Source organism: Camelus dromedarius, chromosome 4, assembly GCF_036321535.1.
Source record: "Camelus dromedarius isolate mCamDro1 chromosome 4, mCamDro1.pat, whole genome shotgun sequence".
In the NCBI taxonomy this organism is placed as follows: Eukaryota; Metazoa; Chordata; class Mammalia; order Artiodactyla; family Camelidae; genus Camelus; species Camelus dromedarius.
The window spans coordinates 58,778,857-58,798,530 of NC_087439.1; the positions used below are offsets into that span (position 1 = coordinate 58,778,857).

At 35.6% G+C, this 19,674-nt stretch overlaps 1 protein-coding gene across 5 annotated transcripts in view; it reads left to right on the forward strand.

The window, feature by feature from the left end:
* The window catches only part of GULP1 (GULP PTB domain containing engulfment adaptor 1), a 253,310-nt gene that overhangs the window by 78,844 nt on the left and 154,792 nt on the right, over nucleotides 1-19,674 (forward strand). The window lies entirely within an intron of this gene.

Sequence of the window (19,674 nt, forward strand, 5' to 3'; positions counted from 1 at the left end):
TAAATAATGCTGCAATGAATATGGGGGTACATCTTTTTGAATTAGTGTTTTTGTTTTTTTCAAATAAAGCCCCAGAAGTGGAATTGCTGGATCATATACTAGTTCTTTTAATTTCTTGAGGAACCCCCACAATGTTTTCCATAGTAGCTGCACCAATTTATATTCTCACCAACAGTGCATGGAAATTTCCTTTTCTTCACATCATTGCCAGCATTTGTTATCTTTTGTCTTTTTGATAATAGCTATTCTAACAGGTGTGAGATGATATCTCATTGTGGTTTTAATGTGCTTTTCTCTAATGATTAGTGATACTTGAGCATCTTTTGATGTCAATTTCTAATCAGAAAACATTAAATAATTGACACATTTAAAAAATAATCAGTCTATCATCTTAATTATATAGTGGATAACAGACTCGACTATATTCTTTTGGCCTTTTCATCTTTTTATTTTGAGGAGAGAACCAAAAATTCCTTGTGATTTTTTAAAAATGGCAACATAATTATAAGACAGTTACAAGGATGTATTGGAAGGCTTATCAATGATAATTTTTTTTCTAGATAAATTTACTATTTTAAGTTGGATTTGGATGACAAAGAAATATATAAAATTTTTAAGTATCTATTTCAAAGTATATAAAAACTGATATGACACCACTCTGCTCTCACTTTCTTAAATATTTTTGACATGATATTATCCTTTCAACAGATACGTATTGAGTTAAAGTTATATGCCAGGCATTGTGTGAAATGTTGGAGATAAGCTGTGAGCAAAGCAGATGTAGTCACTGAGAATTAATTAGGCTCCAGAGTGATACAAGCTATGGAGAAATAAATGGTGCTACGATTATGTTTAACAGTCCTCAAAATGAGAGTAAAAAATGACATAAACTATTATCTACTAACTCAAATTATCTATTGAACTAAATTGAATTTTTGAAATGTTTTTCTCCTCTAGTAGGTTAATAAATACATTTCCTGTTATGTTTGCTTCATGATTCTACAACTGCAAAATCAAAAGCTTTATTTGGGTTGTGATCAAATTCATCTCATAGGTTTATTTGGATTGTGATCAAATTCATCTCATGGGAAAAGTTGTGTCATTGTATTGTTTTGAATAAAAGTGGCTTAATAGTTATGGATATGCTAGCTGGATGAATTAAAAAATGTTGACCATTTACTATTTTAATTTTCCTGAAGAGAGGTGATAGGCCCAAAATAGGTGATTGTTCTTTTTCCTTATAATTTTAGAAGGAAAATACTTTGTTTTTTCACATAGTATTAACAGTACTATAGCACTCAGCAAAGTGAGCTCAATTTGAAATGTCGCTTATACATTGGTGAGCTTTGGGAACTGTATCAGAGTCACTACCACAGAGAGGAAAGAATAGGTAGGTCCACAGAGCAGGAAAAAGGTTGGCGGCTAGCTACATGTAGAGGTTTTCAATGTTTAATTCGTGATTGTTCCATATTTTATGACTATAGTTGCTTTAAAAATATCTTCATTATCAAAATTTGTTGACGCTTTGTAATAAGATGTTGGAGAATTTTGCTTCCTCCTTGGAAATAAGCTTCGCTGCCCTTGATCTCCAGTCCTCTTTGATTGACATCCTGTGGTTGGTGACTCACTGGTTTACCGTGATGATTTTACCTAGTTCAGTCTCAGATTCTCTAGTTGTGAGTTTATAAACAGTGTCACTCATGACTAAGAAGAATATATTCTGACCAAAATAGGCTTCAGTTTTACTCTAAACTGCTAAAAATTTTCAAGCAGAAAGATCTTCAATGAGAGCCCCAAAAGTCTGTACCTACTTAGCATAGCTTTTAAAGAAGCCTGATAGAGCACTATCTACACATCCATGTTTTCTTTTAACACTGATTTCTAAGAAATGAAATTTTCCTCCACCAACTGAAAACTCCTAGGAACAGTCCAAGGTTATCATCACTTTTTTCTGGCACCAAATCTTGGAAGTGTCAAGTCATGGAAAGCCTTTTGGCAGTAAGAACTGCTTCCACCTGTGAAACCTTTTTTCTGATTTCTCGAGAGGAAGATTGATTTAATTATTATTGCTGACTATGACAGGGGTGAGCCATTTGTTTCTTGGTTGGGTCAGAGTGTGTACAGTGTTTGATCCCTGTACCCTTGACAGTGCTCTTGTCTGATGAGATGCTGGAGGAAGAGATTAAGTGGTAACCATTTAGCTGCTGTTTTTGGAAGGATAGGAAGATATGGCATGCTTATTTTAATGCAGGGCAATAAGACACAAAGTGCCTTTTAGAAATTTTATTGTGGAAGTTGATATTTCATTTTTATCAGCTTATAAAAATTGAAAAGTAAGGAGCTCAAATAACAGTCTTGGTTTTAATATATCATGAGTTATCATACAACTGAAGGCTATTGTCACTCAACACAATCATGGAGCACTACTCCTCTTTTATAGTGACATGAACCTGAGAACCGAATTATTTTCCCCAACAGATTAGCAATTTAAAGTTCTTTCCCTTTCTAAAATGTCACTGTACTGTGTAATGTTGAGCAGATGACAATTACAGCTATCTTGGCCACTAGATATTAAATGCTAAGTATTGTGTACAGCATCCCAAATATGATTGGCTCTTTAAATGTGTTTGACAGAAAGTAGGGGTCTTCATTTATGTCAGTCACTCATTCCATTTATTCACCTATGTCCCAGACAGCTTTCTCTCGAGTCCTTTTCAAGAAACACATGCCTACGCCTTACATCATACTGCTTCAGTTAGAGATGCATAGCCCTCGGGCATCTGTACATTTTAAAACCTTTTAGGGTTTCTAATCTACAACTAGATTTGAAAAGCATGTTTTTAAGTAGTAAAGAGGAAAGATAAGAGCTTTCTTCTCATTTTAGTATGATAAACAAATGAAAATTTAAGCCACCAAGAAGCACCAGAAAGGAAAGTAAGATAGAGTAAGAGGAGAGGGCATGGTGACATATTGAGTTACTGTAGAACAGTGGTCAAACCAGGAAAACCTTTTAGATCTGGTGACATTTGAGCAGAAAGTTGAATGTTGGGAAGGTGCTTGAGCTAGGTGAAGGTCTAGGAAAAGGATCACCTAAAGATCTGGAGAGGAATGAGACAGAGCCAGAAGACTTATGTGGTTGGATTGGAAGAGGAGGAAGAGAGAGAGGGAGAGGGCAGGAGGAGAGAGAGAGCAAACGTGGCTTAGATCATGTAGTTCCTGTAGGTCTGCAAGTGTGAGCAGAAGCCATCAATGCTTTGACCTCATTTACATTTTGAAAAGACTATTTTTGACTTTATCATTAATACCGTTTCAGAAAAAGATAATAGAGAATATATTTGGACATTCCACATTTGATGTTTGTTATGATTTGACATTCACATGTAAAGCAAATCTAAGTAATTTTTTGCAAATTAATTGTATGATAAAAAAAAACCTTTTGGGGCACATTGGCACATTCATGCAGCTTTGGATGACCTGGTTTAGAAAGCAACTTGGTGTTCACTGTGCCTTTGCTGTATGTTGCGATAATTATGCCATTCTAATGGGGAGGAGGCATGTTTCTTTTAAGAAAATATGCATGTCATTTATGTTCAGTAAAATTTTTTCTTAATTCGAAGGGACTTTGAACAAAACCTAGCTTCCATCCTGATTGCCTGTCTTCTCAAATTTAATTTTATTTCTTACTTAAGACAAAATGTTCTTTATGAATACTGATATATATATATATATATATATATATATATATATATATATATCAGCTCAATTTAAAAAAAAATTATTTCATGGCTTCTTTTTAATCTGATTTTATATGCTCATGACTACTTACATGCCAAATCCTTCTGCATTTCAGTTAGAAGTTTAATTGTAATAATTGACTCATTTTCTAGAAATTAAATTCATCATGAAACCAGCTCTATCTCCTCATTTTTCTGAGAGCATTACCTATAAAACTTTGGAGATACTCCATGAAAAAATATTTTCTTAGTGAAATAAAATAAGGAATCATGTTACAATATACTTTAGAGCTTCAAAATGCATAATATTTTTAAAACATGAGAAATACAACAGTAAGAACATAGTTTAAATTTATTTACACAAGAGTTTTCCAAACATATTTGACTATGGAACCCTTCTGAATGTGTGTGTGTGTGTGTGTAAAACACCTGTATTTCATAGACCTGGTGTTTCTCAGAATTTGAGAGATGTTGTTCTACATTTGTAACTGCCTTATTTCTGCAGGCAGTATTGCTAATGATGCCTAACTCACCTGCACGTGTTTATAAACACCACAAAACAGTGGATAGTTTATGATTCTTTTTGACACTGAACAGATGTGAATTTTCTTCCCTTATTATAAGTGCCTGAGGGACTTACAGATAAACCGGTTAATAGTTTATTGCTTGTTCTTCTAAAGTCTTAAATTTACACTCATAGATGACTTTGAAGTCTTTCACGTAAAGTGTAGCTGCAGTCCTCCTAGCCATATGCCAAGGTATTAAGTGACTGTGTTTCTTTCATAAGCCTCTGAACATTAAGCAGTGTGGTTTTTCTCCATTTCCTTCTCTATTATCTGATTTAGAAGGCTGCTAGGTACGACTGGCCAAGAGAGTCAAACATTCTTTGATTCCCTTGGTGTGCACGCTGTCTTTTTCCACCAAGTATGTGACAATGGAAGCATCTGGAGAATTATCATCACTTCCTTCCAACCAGTTAAAGAGAATAGCGTCAGTACAGAAAAGAAGACTGATGCTTAGTAGGAGGTGGGTTCTGTCTAATTAAAAAAAAAAAAAGCACGTAGAATTAAAGACAGGTGGAAGCTAAAGCTGTCTAAGTGATTAGAAAGCCCTTTCCCCTCTTAATTTCCCAGGATCGATGGAAATACTTAATTTTGAAAAAACTGTCCCTTTCCCAATTCTCAATATCTTTTCCATTAGCATTATTGCCCATTTTCCTTCTAGAAAACATTATTTTTGTCAGTTGTATTAATAATAATCCAGGATTATAACAGCTAATTGCCTTTGTTAAGTTCAAAGATTCATTTTTATATCTTTGAACAATTATGGTGTGTCTCTGTGTGTGACATTTTTAGTCTATAGAAGATATTTGGTGTCTGTGGATCTGTAGATGCCTCATAATACACTGTGGTCACTCAGGGAATTGAATCTTTTAGATGGGAAGTATTGAAAGCAATCGATATGCAGTTAAGTAATGTTGACTTGAGTTGGGTTTAGGGCATTTTCAGGGACCAAGTTATGGAGGAGTGTAAAATGTATCCAGAAAATTCCAAGGACACATTGAAGGATGGTTAATAGGTGGGTGGCAGAGTCAAGATATGCATTTCTGAACTATTGCTGCTGGAGGGTAGAGCCAAGGACTGGGAGAAACATGCAGGTAAGGAGAATGAGTCCAGTTTTCAAGGCAAAGTGTTATTAGTGTCTGGCAGAGGGAATGGAGAAGACAGAATAGATTCTAGAGCTCTTTTGAAAGTAAAATGGAAAAGATGTGGTGACAGGATGTAGGGAGTTGAGCAAAGGGAAGAAATATGATGTGACTTGAAGTTGGCAGCATTTTTCTAGGTGAGAAATTTGGAAGCAAAGCAGCTTTGGCAGTCATGATGAGAGGGCTTATTTAGATTAGTCTAATTTGTGACACCTTTGGAAGCTGACCAGTGGCACTGGTCTTCCTAGTCATACTTCATATGCTTCTGTCATATTGAAGTTATAGATTGTGTTCTATTAAACACATCAAATCGAACATTGCAGGTTTTCGAAAGGGATATTAAAAATCTTCAATTTACATGCTGTGGGCTTAATGTACACTATGGCTGCTTTATCACCCATCTTATTTAGAACTAGCCTACCTCCCTCTGTGTTGCTCAGAAGAATCACTTACTCTAGTTAAATAAATAAATCCTTGTTGTTTTCCTATCTGATCACACTGCTGATGGTTTTAAGAAATAGGAAGCCCTTTTACAATACAGTTCTTGCAAATCCCAGAGACGGTCCTGTTGGCTTTCTGGTAGGGGTTCGCAGTTCTGTTACACGGAGAGGGCGTGCCCACTGAGAACACTTTTGGATCCCCGCGATCACCTGGGTTACTTAGTGGTACAGAGATGTCTGTGGAGAGAAGTCACAGTAGAAAGTGAAGATTTTACTTTCCAAGCAGCATGGTCGGAGTACCAATTTCATGGCACTAGGTCCTCAGCTTCTGCATCCATGTTCTACTGAAGCCCAGCAAATCTGGAGCAGTCTATCTTCAGGAAGTATAAAAGAGAGCTTGCGTACTTTTATCTGTTGTGGTAACAAACAGGCAATGATATCACCTTGGTAGGTAAATAGGTTTAAGTTTATATATGCAGGTAAATAGAAATAAATTACTTAAGGGCACAGACAGTGTGTCTTGTATCATTGTATCACTACTGTCTGGACATATTCCTGACACTCAATGAAGTTGGTTAAATTAATGAACTGTAGTTACTGGAACAATGGGTCCAGTTTTTCTCTTATCTTAGCATTTGCCTGTCTCTGTGTGACCTGGCCGAGAAGGGTAAAAAGAGAGGACACAGGCTGGGGACGTTGCCTCAGCTGTAGGGCAGACAGTCGAGTTCCAGTGGATGGACAGAACTGTCGTGTCCAAGGTTACCCTGGACTACCTCGAGGCACTTTTGAGGAAATAGGTTAGCTCTGGGAGTTCAGAAGGAAGCCACAGGGAGCCTTAGCTTGTGGGTATGCCGCAGCCGTGGAGAATCAGATGGAGCTGAATACATATACACCCTGGGCTTTCACAGGTGTTCTTCTGAGGTCTCGGTCAGCCCGTGCCAGTGAGTAGGACTTATTTTTCAAGTTTTAGTTCTGGAGGTGTGACAAAAGTACAGTATTATCCTAGGAACTCAGAAACAGGTACCAATTAGTAACAGTTATCTACCGAGGCCCATAGGAGGGATACACAGTTAGGAACGTGGGCATCTGTGTTTTTTTTACCAGAATGGGTGGCTTCAGGAAGGAGGAGGCTGTGGCTCGGAAAGATCAGCATGTCCTTCAGCCAGTAAGATGAGTCACCAACATCAATGAATGAGAGATGGAAAAGCCTATTTGCTCTCTTCCCTACGGGGCTTTGGCTCTAGATTGGGTGGGTGGGGACTCGATGTGAAGCCTGGGAGTAAGCATGCGTGGTGCTCCATGGGCTCAGTGCAGCCACTGATCCTTTGCCTCCTTTCTCCTTCCCCCATTTTATTCTTTCTCCTTCCCATCCTTTTTACATCCCCTCCTCTCCTCTTCTCCCTTCCTGTCTTCTCTTTCCCTTTTTCTCATCTTCCTTCCTTCCTCTCAGCTGCAGGATATGATTTTAAAGTATGGTAAAAATTCTGTATCTAATATTTTATAAGATAGGAAAATAAAATTGAATATATCAATAAGGATAATCTAGGAAAAATGTCTGGAATATCTTGGTGTTGGGAGATTCATAAAATTGAAAAGAATGTATTCCATTCCTTCTTAATTGATGGAGTCTGTGAAAACATTTAATTTAGCCTTGAGTTAAAAAAAAAAGTTTTAAGTACAACAAAGAAAATACAGAAGCTATAGATAAATTGTTTGCTTTATTGTTCTTATGAAGAAAGGGAAAAATCATAGCACAGATTTGTTTGTTTTTGCTCTTGAATTAGCAGTAGGAGAACAGATGTCTACAAAATGAAGAGCATATTTTCTTTTTTGGAGAGGACAGTTTTTTCATTGACTTGAGATGTAGAAACATGTGGGTTTTTTCCCCCTTTCATTGCATTAGTCTAATTCTTTGAGAATGTATTAATTTGATAGAGTAAAAAAATATTAGTTTCATAATGTTGTATATGCTGAAGGTTTGTTCATTTGTGGTTTAAAGTCCGATTCCTTAGGTGAATACTGAACTCGGACAGAAGAGATAATGCTAGGTTCTTTGGATTCAAGGCAAGACTTCCTCAGGGTACCCCTGGAAGGGTAATTTTAGGAATTAAGGAGACAGGAATCTCCGCCTTGTGTCCAGTCGTTAAAGGAACCCAGGGGAAAGTGGACTGAGATTCAGAAATGGGAAGAAAGCAATACAGCTCTTCGGAGCTGAGTCCCTCTCTGCCCCCTAGTGACAGAGTTGATTCTCTGCCGTTGGAATGATTAGCTCCCTTCCGTCTGCTTTCCCTGCTGCTACCAGCGTTCTCTCTCTTCTGTGTTTCTCTACTTTCTTCTGACTCAGTTTCTCATCACCCACGGTTGCTATTTTTCATGACTTCTACTACATCATCACGTCTGTAAAGCATCTTCCTCCTATGTTTCTGGTTTTCTGCTCCCATTTAAATAGTCTGATTCTCTTCCATGTCAGAGTTCAGATCCTAGAACATGTTCTTGGTCCATGGAATCCACTGTTGCTTTGTTTGGGTGGAGCTTTTGCATGAGGTCCCCACTCAAGCCTTAGATGAGGTGGTCTTGGCTCATGTGCTCAGTCTAGTCTCCTGAGAGGGGAAGGCTTATGCCAAGTGCTTCCAGGTAGGTTAATCCTTTAGAAGGTGGATGAGGGCAGGACTCTCATAGATGGCATTTATGCATGGCAGGCATTTTGGGAGCAACAGATGGCTGGTTTGCATATAGTGAGAAATTACTTTGGCACAAGGAGTGCAGTGGTTGGAGGACACGAAACACTAGCCTAGTGACCTGTTTATAGTTTGCCCTCCATGTATTTTGGCCTTGATGAAGCAATCAGTGAGTGAGAAGTAACTGTTCCTCACTCGGTTGTAGAGGCTTTTCTTGGATCTCATTGCATATTTTATTTATCATTCCCCTCATTTAATTCACAATTTTTTCCTTTTGACTTAATTTTCATTCATAATTTTTTGGGTTATTTCAAGCCATAGGTAGGGCTTAAAAATACATAAACAACCTCTAAAGGGAGTTAAACTTGTTTGATAATGGTGACGTCTGTAAGTAGGTAAGGCTCTCTCTGTTTTAAAAAGTGACCAAGATTACATCTCAGTGTTGTCTCTCTCTTGAGTAAGTTATCCGCAGAGTCCCTGAGCAGATACTCAAAGATGACACAGGTAGCACTGGCAATAAAAGCAAGTTGGAATTTTTAAAATGTGAGACGAGGTTGTCTTAAAGTGTATAGGCTTTTAAATGAATGTGTTACTTCTCTTTAACTAGCAATGCAAGTGTATGTATGTGGTTTTATCATTGTTGTTGATTGTTTTTTGTTTGATTTTTGGACAAGGTGGAATTTAATGACCTATCAGTAAGATTTGTCCTCTCTTCTAGAACTCTTTGCCTTTCCTCCTGCAAGTCCTTCCCATGTATCTAATGAGCATTTACTATATTCCCAGCACAAGGAGGGTAATGCAGTTTTTATCTAAATTCAGACCTACAGTAAGCCTGTGATTGCTGTGCTTGTAATTCAGCTGGCAAGATGTAAGTAGGTTGAAAAGTATGGTTTCCCTGATTAGGCAGCAATTTGCATTGTGTACAAGTACCTGATACATTCTCTCAGCCTTCACACTGTGTCTGTTTTCTTCTGTAGAAGGTTTTCTTGGCAGGTACTAATAGAAAAAAAAAATAGATTCCCTCATTATTTCATTTGATAATAAGCAATTCATAGCTTAGAATAATTTTCTCCCCAAAGCATGCTTTAGCTACAGCGGTGAGGGTTGTTTTTTTTTTCCAGGGTTATCCATAAAAAATTAGAGCTCACCAAAAATGTGTGAAATAGAATAATTGGTACACAGGATTTTAGCATGCAAACTAGATGTGTTATGCTCTAGTTGTGAAAAAAAGTGAAGAGTCAGAATTCCTGAGCTGCGGTCTTGGCTCTTTTGCTTCTAAGTCAGCTCTCAATATTGATTGTATTGAATTTCTTTTTGGTAAAATAAGCCCTACCTATGGGACAGGGTTGTTTTGAAAATAAAATCTTGTAACAGTGAAAACATTTTGAAAAGTTAAAAGGACCTAAAAGATTCATTATCCTCAGGGGCTGGTATAGTTTAAGTAGACTCCTATTTAGAAATTAAGAATTGAGCTAGAGGCAATCTCCTAATGAGATGATGTCTATTTTAGCTTTTATATTAACAAGTTGTAATTTGCTTACACATCTGATACCTCTGCTAGATTTGAAGCTCCATTTCTTTGTCTGTATCCCCAGCGCAGAGCATTAAGCAGGTATCCAGTAAATGCTCATTGGATGGATAACACTAGGGAGGAGGTGAGGGAAGAACATCTTTATAACATCATAGTCTGATTACTGTAAACTAGTGAACTAGCCTTTTGTCATATTTTGGAGAGACGTAAATCTATTAAATAGGTAGCTGTTTACTGTTTCCCCTTTGCCTCAATCTATGAGATTGGAAAGTTTTTATTTCTTTTATTTCACCTTTTTTCCTGTAAGTGGTAACAGTAGAACACAGAGAGGATGTGCTCTTGGTAATATTTAGCTGTACTACCTGAAGTCTTCATTGCCCTAAAAGGATGTACTGTACTGATTTGACTTTAAGAGTTTTCATGCATAGTGAAGAGATGAAGACTGGTTTGCCCAGTTTCGTCTGGTCATGAGGTCTCCAGAAGGGTTGCCTGCTATGGCTGATACTAGTGCTTTCCCCTTAATAGGGTCAGAGCATTACAAAGACCACTCTTTAATCATTTACTTCTTTTAACTGCTCACAGCTTGGAAGTTAGACATAGTTAGGATTACATGATATTCTATTTTCTGTGGCTCACTGTTGAATTCTAAATGACATGTCTTTGCAAAAAGTTTACATGCATGTGTGGACTCTGACATCACTTGTTGGAAAAGGGAAATTTGGTTGTAAATTTTACCTTTTCAGTACAAGTCTTAAATGTTCCTGGAATGCATCTTTTTTTGGCTAGTAACATGATCTCCTATTTGTATAGTACACCTCCACACATCACTCCTTTGGAAATACCCAAGGAAAGAGGGAGGATAGATGTTACAGGCATCTTGTTACAAGTGCTGTATAGGTGACTTTGACCTAACTCACGTATAAAATATCTAATTGTCAAATAAAATTAGACTTGACCTAATTATGTTGACATTTCCACATCTTTTACTATTCTAATAAATCTGTGAACCAAGAAGAGGCTTGCTGCATCTACGCAAAAATCATATCACTGGGTTCTGGGACCCTGTGTCTCAGGAGATTAGGCTCAGATGAGATGATTGCAATCTCCTTTGGAAACTCTCTTCATTTATCACAGAGTAACCGAAGAATAACTGAAACAGTTAGAGATATTTTTCATCTTTTGTCAAGATAGAAATATCTCCTTTCCAGTGAGAAAAATGTGTGACAGAGAAGGCTGAAGAGAAAGATATTTATAGCTTGGGTAAATATAATGCGTGTTTATTGTATTTTGTATATTTATTTTTTAGCATGGTCTCTGTCCTTTGGGATCAGGGGAAGGCATGATTCAGGTATATATTTATAGTCCATGACCTCTTTCCTTAGTGATGATAGTTTATTGAATTCTGTTTGAGATGGGGCTAAGGTCTAAAAGAGCGGGGGTAAACTGGAGGAAAAATTCCAGAGAAGGATCAGGGGACTTTGGGGAGCAGTGTATATTTATGCATATTTAGATAGTATACTATATTCGAACCTATTTAAGAAAAAGGAAAATGGTCTTTTTTTTTTAAAGCAAGGAACAGTGAAGAAGAAAAATGAGCTTCAGTAAGCTAAACTTTTCTTATAGCTGATATTTGGAGAGAACTTTTTGGTGCCTTATGCTATTTTGCACACCCAGTCTTAAAAATGAAATTGTGAAGTCATAGTAGACCCAGGTATCTCATATATCCTTAGGTCTCTTATAAAATGAAGTTTATTTTTCCAGTTCTGTAAACACTGATAGTTCAAGTCTTTTTTTTTTTTTATAGGTCATTCAGATACCACGTAGTAGATATCAAATCCTTATCAGACAGTGAAAGTCCAGGTGTCAAAGCAGATGTTTGCTTTCGGAACTCCTATGACCAGTTAGGCACAAAAGATTTACTTGGCTATTGTCTTTCTGAAAAGCTTCAAAGAAATAAGAAAGTACCTTCTTAGAGTATAATCAGGCTAGAATAATTTTATTTGGCCTCCAATCAATTTTTTATTTGCATTCATGTAAGACATAATATTAATTCAGCAAGAACAAATAGATATCATTCATCTTGTGTATTTTTTCTAATTAGCAAAGCTCCACATCTCTTATCACCTATCAGACTTATTAAGTTGTTCATATCAATCCTGAATCTGTTTATTTGCAGTTGTTTAAGTTGATCACATTTATATTCTCTTCAACAGAAGTGACGATGTGATTAATGTAATATTCCAACCTAAAACTGATGAAAGACTGTATTGTATGATTTCCTAAGAAAAAAACAGACATTTTTAAAGTGCATAAGTTCTGCCCCCTTAATTCTGAAAAATCTACTGAAGGCACATCATGTCCCTTTTCAGCTTCCAACAACAACAGGTACCTTCCAAACACCAAAAGAGTTGCTGAATAACAATTTTGTGGAAAGTTTTTATTGTTTTCAGTATTTGAGTATTGTTTCAGTCAATCATTTTGGCCCATTATTATTTCATACTGTTAGCTCCATTTAGGGAGAGTCACATGCAAATTCAATAAAATGTGTCTTACACATTAGTAAATAACAGATTCAAGAGTGGCTATTTGGTTGTACTTGACAGAAAAGCAGTTGAAACTCAGTTAAGTAAAACAAAATATATATTGGTTATCATAATTGAAAGTTCTCTAGTGATGTTTTGGACACGGCTGAATCCAGGCACTCGGATATTTATTTTTCTCTCAGAGCTCTGTTTTCCACTGAGTTGGACTCATTTTAAGGCAGGAAACCCAAGGACAAAAGAGCCACCAGGCTTTCAATCCTCCAGTTAGTCAACTCAAGTGGATAGGGACTGCTTCTTTCTAAGTAGTTTTAGGAAAGGGTTCTGATTTGATTTTCTTTGTTTTACCTTAGTCCACATTTCCATTTCTGAATGAATAATTACAGCTACAGTTATGGTGCGTTCATTGGCCAGTTCTAGACCTAGAGTCACCCTCAGCCAAACATAACTACCAAGAAAGAGGAAAGAAGTGTAGGTCTGCAAAGGAAACCCAGGGTGCTATTATGAGAATGTGTTTTGTTTGGGTTTGGTTTTGGTTTTGGTGAGAGGTGGTAGTGGTAACGGCAGGAAAGCACAATGTATGTATATACTAGATTAAATGAATAGTGAAATGTGTATCATTATGTGGAAATCCCACTGAGCAAAAGAGCAGCAGTTTAAAATGGTATACTGATATTTGGTAGTGGAGCACACAAAGAATGATTGCAAAACCTCAGTACTGAAAATGCTTGATTGCTCAAGAAAGGCCTTGGAACATAACCAGTCATCACACAAGATACTTGTGATCATAGCACTTCTGAGGCTTTCTCATCTGTAAAATAATAATTATTTTGCTAACAATAGATACATTTATATGCTTTTGTGCTGAATTATATTGATATAGAAAGTACTGCAGATTTTATTGAACAGTGTTTGTATAATTTAAGTTAATTATATCCAGTTACAGAGATATTGCAGTTAATTTAGAATAGAGACAAGGATTAGTAAAACTCTTCTCTGCACCCCCTGCCTTAGCTGTGGGAAATTGGAATACTGTATTATAGCTCCCTGAAATTTGTCTTTAAATACATTATGCATTTCATGGATATTAACATGAATAAAATTAAACTCCACAGGGCTGGAAAAATTAAACTAATGACTTTTTATGTAATCCAAGTTAATGAATGCTTTCTGGTCCAATTTTTCATTAAGGAATCAACCACAGTTTCTTGATTCCTTTCATTTCAATAGACTCTATTGTGGGACTACTTAAAAAAAGTGTTTAATAAAAGCCTGTATTGAATAAATGCTGTATTTCCATACACCCTGAAATATATCTACACAGTTTTACAGTTTTTAGTAGTAATATAAAGTCTTTTAAAAATTAAAAGTGGCTTTTAGTATAGGTGTCATCTTTTTTTAATTACTTGAATATGTTTTTAATGTATTGAAATACTATAGTGCAGATAGTCACTCATAATTTTTATTTTCTGATAGAAGTGAGGGAAGAAAAGTGAAAAAATAAGGAAGCAAGGAGAAAAGAAGGAATGAAGAAAAGAAAGGAGGTGCTTAAAATATGGAGAGTGTTTGGAAAAAAATCTGTTTCTAAATGATTTGGTGCTGAAATCTATATTTGCAGTGTTTTAGAAATAGTCCTAGTTTTAGGAGATAAACGAAATAAGAGGACTAATTCCCCAAATTAAACCTAATTAAATCTATAAACTATATTAGACAAATAAAATTTTAACCATTAATTTAAAAAAAATTCTTCAATCCTATTGATAACGACTTAATTGCTTTCATACATTTGTGTCAATTCATAGCTAAGGTCTTAATGTAAGGATTAGCAACTTATGTTATTTTGTGTATAACATATGTAACTGACATTAAGGGAAACTCTAAAACATAGACCAATCTTTCCTAATTTAAAGGAGGAGTTGAGGGAATGAATATAGTTATTGGAGAGATGAGCAATAAAGGCAGAGGGAATATAAAGTTCAGAGATCCTGAGACTTAATGTTTGCATCAAAATCTCCCCCAAAAAATAAATAAATAAAATATCATAAAAATAAAAAAGCACACCAAAAGGAAAAATTACAAATTAAGTTTTTAAACACATTAAAGTTGTACTTCACTTGCAGTTAAAGAAGTTTCAGAAAAAGAGACAATTTTTCGACAACTTGTCAAAAGATTAGAAAAAAGATCATTGCTGGGAAGGTGGTCTGACATCAGCATTATCATCTGCTGTGGTGGAAGTCTGTGTTGGTGTTTCTTTCTTGGTGGTATGTAAGAAAATACTTCAAAGATCGAACACTTTTTTTAACCTCGTGATTTTACTTCTAGGAAGCCATAATAAAAGATAACTTGAGATGAGCACATGTATTTATGTATGAAGATATGTATTATAGTTCTTTTTATAATATGAAAGTGTGGAACTTTTAAACAGTCCATCATAAGTAATAATAATTGTCTTGAATTACTAAGTACTTTTTTTTAATGTGCTAGACCACATACTGTCTATGGGTTATCTCATTTCTTTCTACACTTACATGATATATCGTTAATGTCTATTTTTTAATTTCCCTGTGGTGTTTGTTATAGGCCAGCTTTTCATTGGTGGAACTCATCTTTCATCTTGTGTAGTAGCCGTGTGATTTAGGAGAACTGACCATGGCTGTATCTCCAGTGATGCACCCTGATTGGCCTATCAGTGATTCTGTGTCTCCAGTGATTGGTTAGGGATGTGTGTGTGTCACTTTTTTGGCCAATGAGACTAAATCCCAGAACTTTTCATTACTGATTGAGGGAGAAATGCTCTTTCTTCCTTAGCTCTCACTCTTGTTTTTGCTCTGGGTTTCTCGCTTTCTTTTCCTTTGTTCCCCCTCTTTTCTCCAAACATTGCTAAGATTTTCATTCCTTCCCCTAGTCAGATTTATTTTCCACTTCAAATTCCCATTGCATTAAAAAGTTACTAAAAGTTAAAAAGTATGAATTTCACTCTGACATGCATTAACTCAAGTAAAATTTTAACCTGTGGCCAGTTGTCACTTCTTTGAATCCATCTCAATGCCTAGACTGTGTTTTCCATAAAAGGCTCTTGATATTTGAGAGGTGAGAATTTGTGAAGAGTTAATGTTAAAAAGAACAAAGACTCTCCCTTAATCTGTTTAGGCTGAAAAATATAATAACCAAAAGTTTCAGAGAAAGTGGCTTGTGTTTTCCACTGTAGCAGAACGACTGAATGACTTGATAATTGTTCTCCTACTTCTTCTAATTAGGAAAATTTCCTGCTGGTGACAGCTTGAAAGCACTGCTAAAAGTTTCGTGTCAATGTAGAGGAAAGAACTAGCTTTAATTTGTTTTTAAATTGGTAAATTTAAAATTGGTATTAATTCTGAAATAGTTTGTCATGTCTCATCCTCTATCACTTTTTTCTTTACCATAATGACTACTGAGGGTAGAGAACTTAAAATGCATGTAGAACAGTAACAGTCAATTCTTGGTCCAGACTGACATCTCTGAGCATTCGAAAGCCTGGATCAGGGTTGCCTTGGTCTTGCTCTTTTCCTATATAAATTGAATCCCAAGCACCACTGCAGTCTTACATTTTATGAATATGAATGCAGTGCCCTGAGTCTATTTCTATTTTGCCTTACCATTTAGCAGATATACACAGATTTCTAAGAAGAAACTTATTTCACTTTCTCTGTCTCATGGTCTCTTCAGAACCACATTTGCTGCATGATCTTTCTAAAAATACACCTTCTTGCATCACTTCCCTGTTTTACTGTATTCAAATCACCTTTAGGGTAAAGTCCAAATTTCATAGCATGGCATTCAGGAGGCTTCTTGATATGGCCTTACTTTATTGCAAAAATTTCTTATAAAATAGTTCCATAAGCATTCTGTTTTCAAATCTTATATCCCTGACAGTTCACCTGTCCTTAAGGTGGCATGTTCTTTCTTATTCCTGTGCCTTTGCATACAATGTTCCCTCTGCCAGCTGTGGTCTTTACCAATTTCTTCATTGGACAGTTTCTAAACTGATAGTTCAGAGGTTCCATCTTTTTAAGAAAGACTTTCCCGAACCTTCTTTGTCTTTCTGCAGCACTTCACCTTGCCGTTAACGTAGTCCTTATCAGTCTGACACATACAAAGAAGGGATAGACTGATTCTCCTCTCCCTAATGACTAATACAGTTGGGCTTTCAGTAGGTGTTCTATGAATATTTGTTTAATGAACTATATTAATTTTACTTTCCTTAGAGCATAGGGGTGTTGTTAGGACTGTATGTACACCACTGCCTCAGTGAGAAGACTAGAAGGGAAAGGGAAGGAAATGATTGCCCCAAGTCACTTATGTCAGTCATCTGAAGTCACCATGTTTGCACTTTTTGCCTAGAGCATTAGGATGAAAACATTTGAGAAGACATCATTAAGGAAAGATGCTAAGGCATTTGGACTAAGATGCTAAGGCATACTAAGTCATATGGACTTTGTCCAGAGGGTGATATGCTAGATTACTGGTGAGAGAAATCATGGCTGACTACTGATGGGTTGGTGAGGATGTAAACTGGGAGAGGTAACAAAGTGGAGTCTTCTGTATTAAGCTGAACTGAATTTGTTTTGATTTAACTGCATGTAGATTGTAAGGGAACTAAAAGAGATTAATAATGACAAATTTCTGGCTTAAGCAATTGGAATGAGAATTGTACTATTTACTTAATTAAAATCACAGGACAAAGAGAGAAACAGAAAAAAAGAAAATCACGGGCCAAAGATCTGATTTTGTATATTTTAAATTAAGATACCTGTAATAGGAAATAAGAAATGAATATCCAGGAAAAATGTTTTTACATTTTGCAAATTAGTTTGAAATATTGCTAAATTCTTGGAGCTAACAATAAAAAGAAAAATAAGTAGTAAAATGATTTTGAAAAAGTTTTAAAATCATGATAATGGTGATCTCTATATCATTTGATGAAAAGTTAAAATAACTTTTAACCTGGTTTGTTTGTTTAGGTTGGTTTTATTATGTATGGAATATTTAAAGATATAAGTGTTGAATTAACAAATTGAAGAATCTAGTCATTGCAGTATTAATAATGTTTTTCTTACACTAATACTGTTGGGAAAAATAAAAGTTTTGATAAAGAAATGGTTGCCTTCACTTAATTTCATGTACATCTTCAAATTTCATAATATGTAATAAATGGTGGCAAAACAGTATAAAATTGAGTGTATTATGTTCACACTAAAAATTTAAGAATTATTCAAGTTGGAAAATAAGATTTTATATTTTAAAATTAAAATGTTCAAAAGGGCAGCTCCTAAGCACATCTCTTTTTTTGAAAGAATATTTAAAATGTTCTGTATATGAACAAATCTAATCATATCAAACTGGAATCTAATAGATTCACTTCAGAGTATATGTCATTTTCCTGCAAGAAGAAAGACAGAAGTAGGCACAAGTTCATTCTTGTGTTTTGATGTGGGTGTTTTTGTGCTCTTCTTTATTCTGTCACATTGCATAAAACATTCTATCTTCCACAGTAAGAGTGGATTTCAGTCAGTTTGAGATAGAAATAAAAGCTGTGGGGATAAATTGAATTAACCATTTTAAGGAAAATATTTACTCTGCTATCCTATTTTGGAGCAGGATTTTTTAACAGTGTTTTGTTTTTATAAACAAAGTCACTTATGTTATCTTGGGTGATTTCTTTCTTATTGCATTCCATTAGACCAAGATTTGCACAAAATAAATAAGGAAATAACCATTATCCTACAAAAGAACTAATTTTGTCTCCTCTTTTCTCCCTTCTCCCCAAGAGAGACAAAAAAAGAAAAAAAAATGCTCTGGTTAATAATCACTTTGGAAATCATGACATAGTTCCACGGTTACCTTTTAGCTGTATCATGTTTGAAATTTCCTGTCCAAGATAAACAGATCTATTTCTAAAGCTGGAAGTAAGTGATGATGCAGCCTTTACATTTTGAGGAAAGATAAAATGAACTATATCATTTATATACCCTAAGATTCAGCAAATGCTTAGAGATTTAATAAATATGTGCATGGATCTAATTTAATAAATAATAGCATCATTGGGAAAATGAAGTTTTTTTCACTAAAATTATAAAAATCTATAAATGGCCTTAAAATATACCCTGCTCATGTTTCAATTCAGATTTTATAATTGTTGCCTTCTCTGCTAAATACTGTCGATGAGCTGCCTGTAACCCTTAGCCTCTCCCTTGCTTTTTTACTTCAATTATTACTCCAGAGTTGGTCTCTGGGGCCTTCTAAATGAAGATCCCTTCTGTCTTTATTTCTAAAGTTACATTAGAAAATTAAAAACAATAGAGTGAACAAATAGATAAACAGGCTTCGAAAGAAAACTGTGCCTAAGTTGGGAAAGGATCGTTTCAGAATATTCAGATCGCTCAGAAACAAAGAGACAGAAAATGTTTGAGATCCATCTTTAGTCTATAATTTGAGAAAGTCAAATTACCAGTGGTCTGTATCAAAGTTATGGAGGGAGGCAGAATGAAAGAGTTAGATTGTTTTTGTATAAGTACTCCCCTCCCCCTCAAAAGAAGAAAGCTACTTTGCTGTTTTGGCAGGAAGAGATACTATACTGTGGATTTTTTTTTTTTTTTGCCACTATTTGAATTTCTGTTGTAGATGCGTGTGAAATGATGGGATTAAAGGAGGACATAATTTGCACTGTTGCATCTGGAAGGACTTCTTCCTTTTGCCTATTGGAATAAAAATGTGGAAACCTTAACTAGCTGCTATGTCTGTTCTAGTTATAGCATGAGAATGAATACAAGGATAAGCTACCTAAATGCTTCTCCATAGCAAATGAGGTGGAATGAAAGTTAACATAGATCAGTGAGGTCTAAAATTCTGTTTCACCTTCTCCATCAGGGACTGAGTATGCGCTTGGTTAGTCTGTTTAGCTAATAAGTGAAGGAGACGGCTGGGCCTAGTTGTAAAGCCCAAGGGAGGAGGAGGTATATTGTTGACCAACCATCACTGTGTTTCAGTGGTAGCATATCCATTTAAAA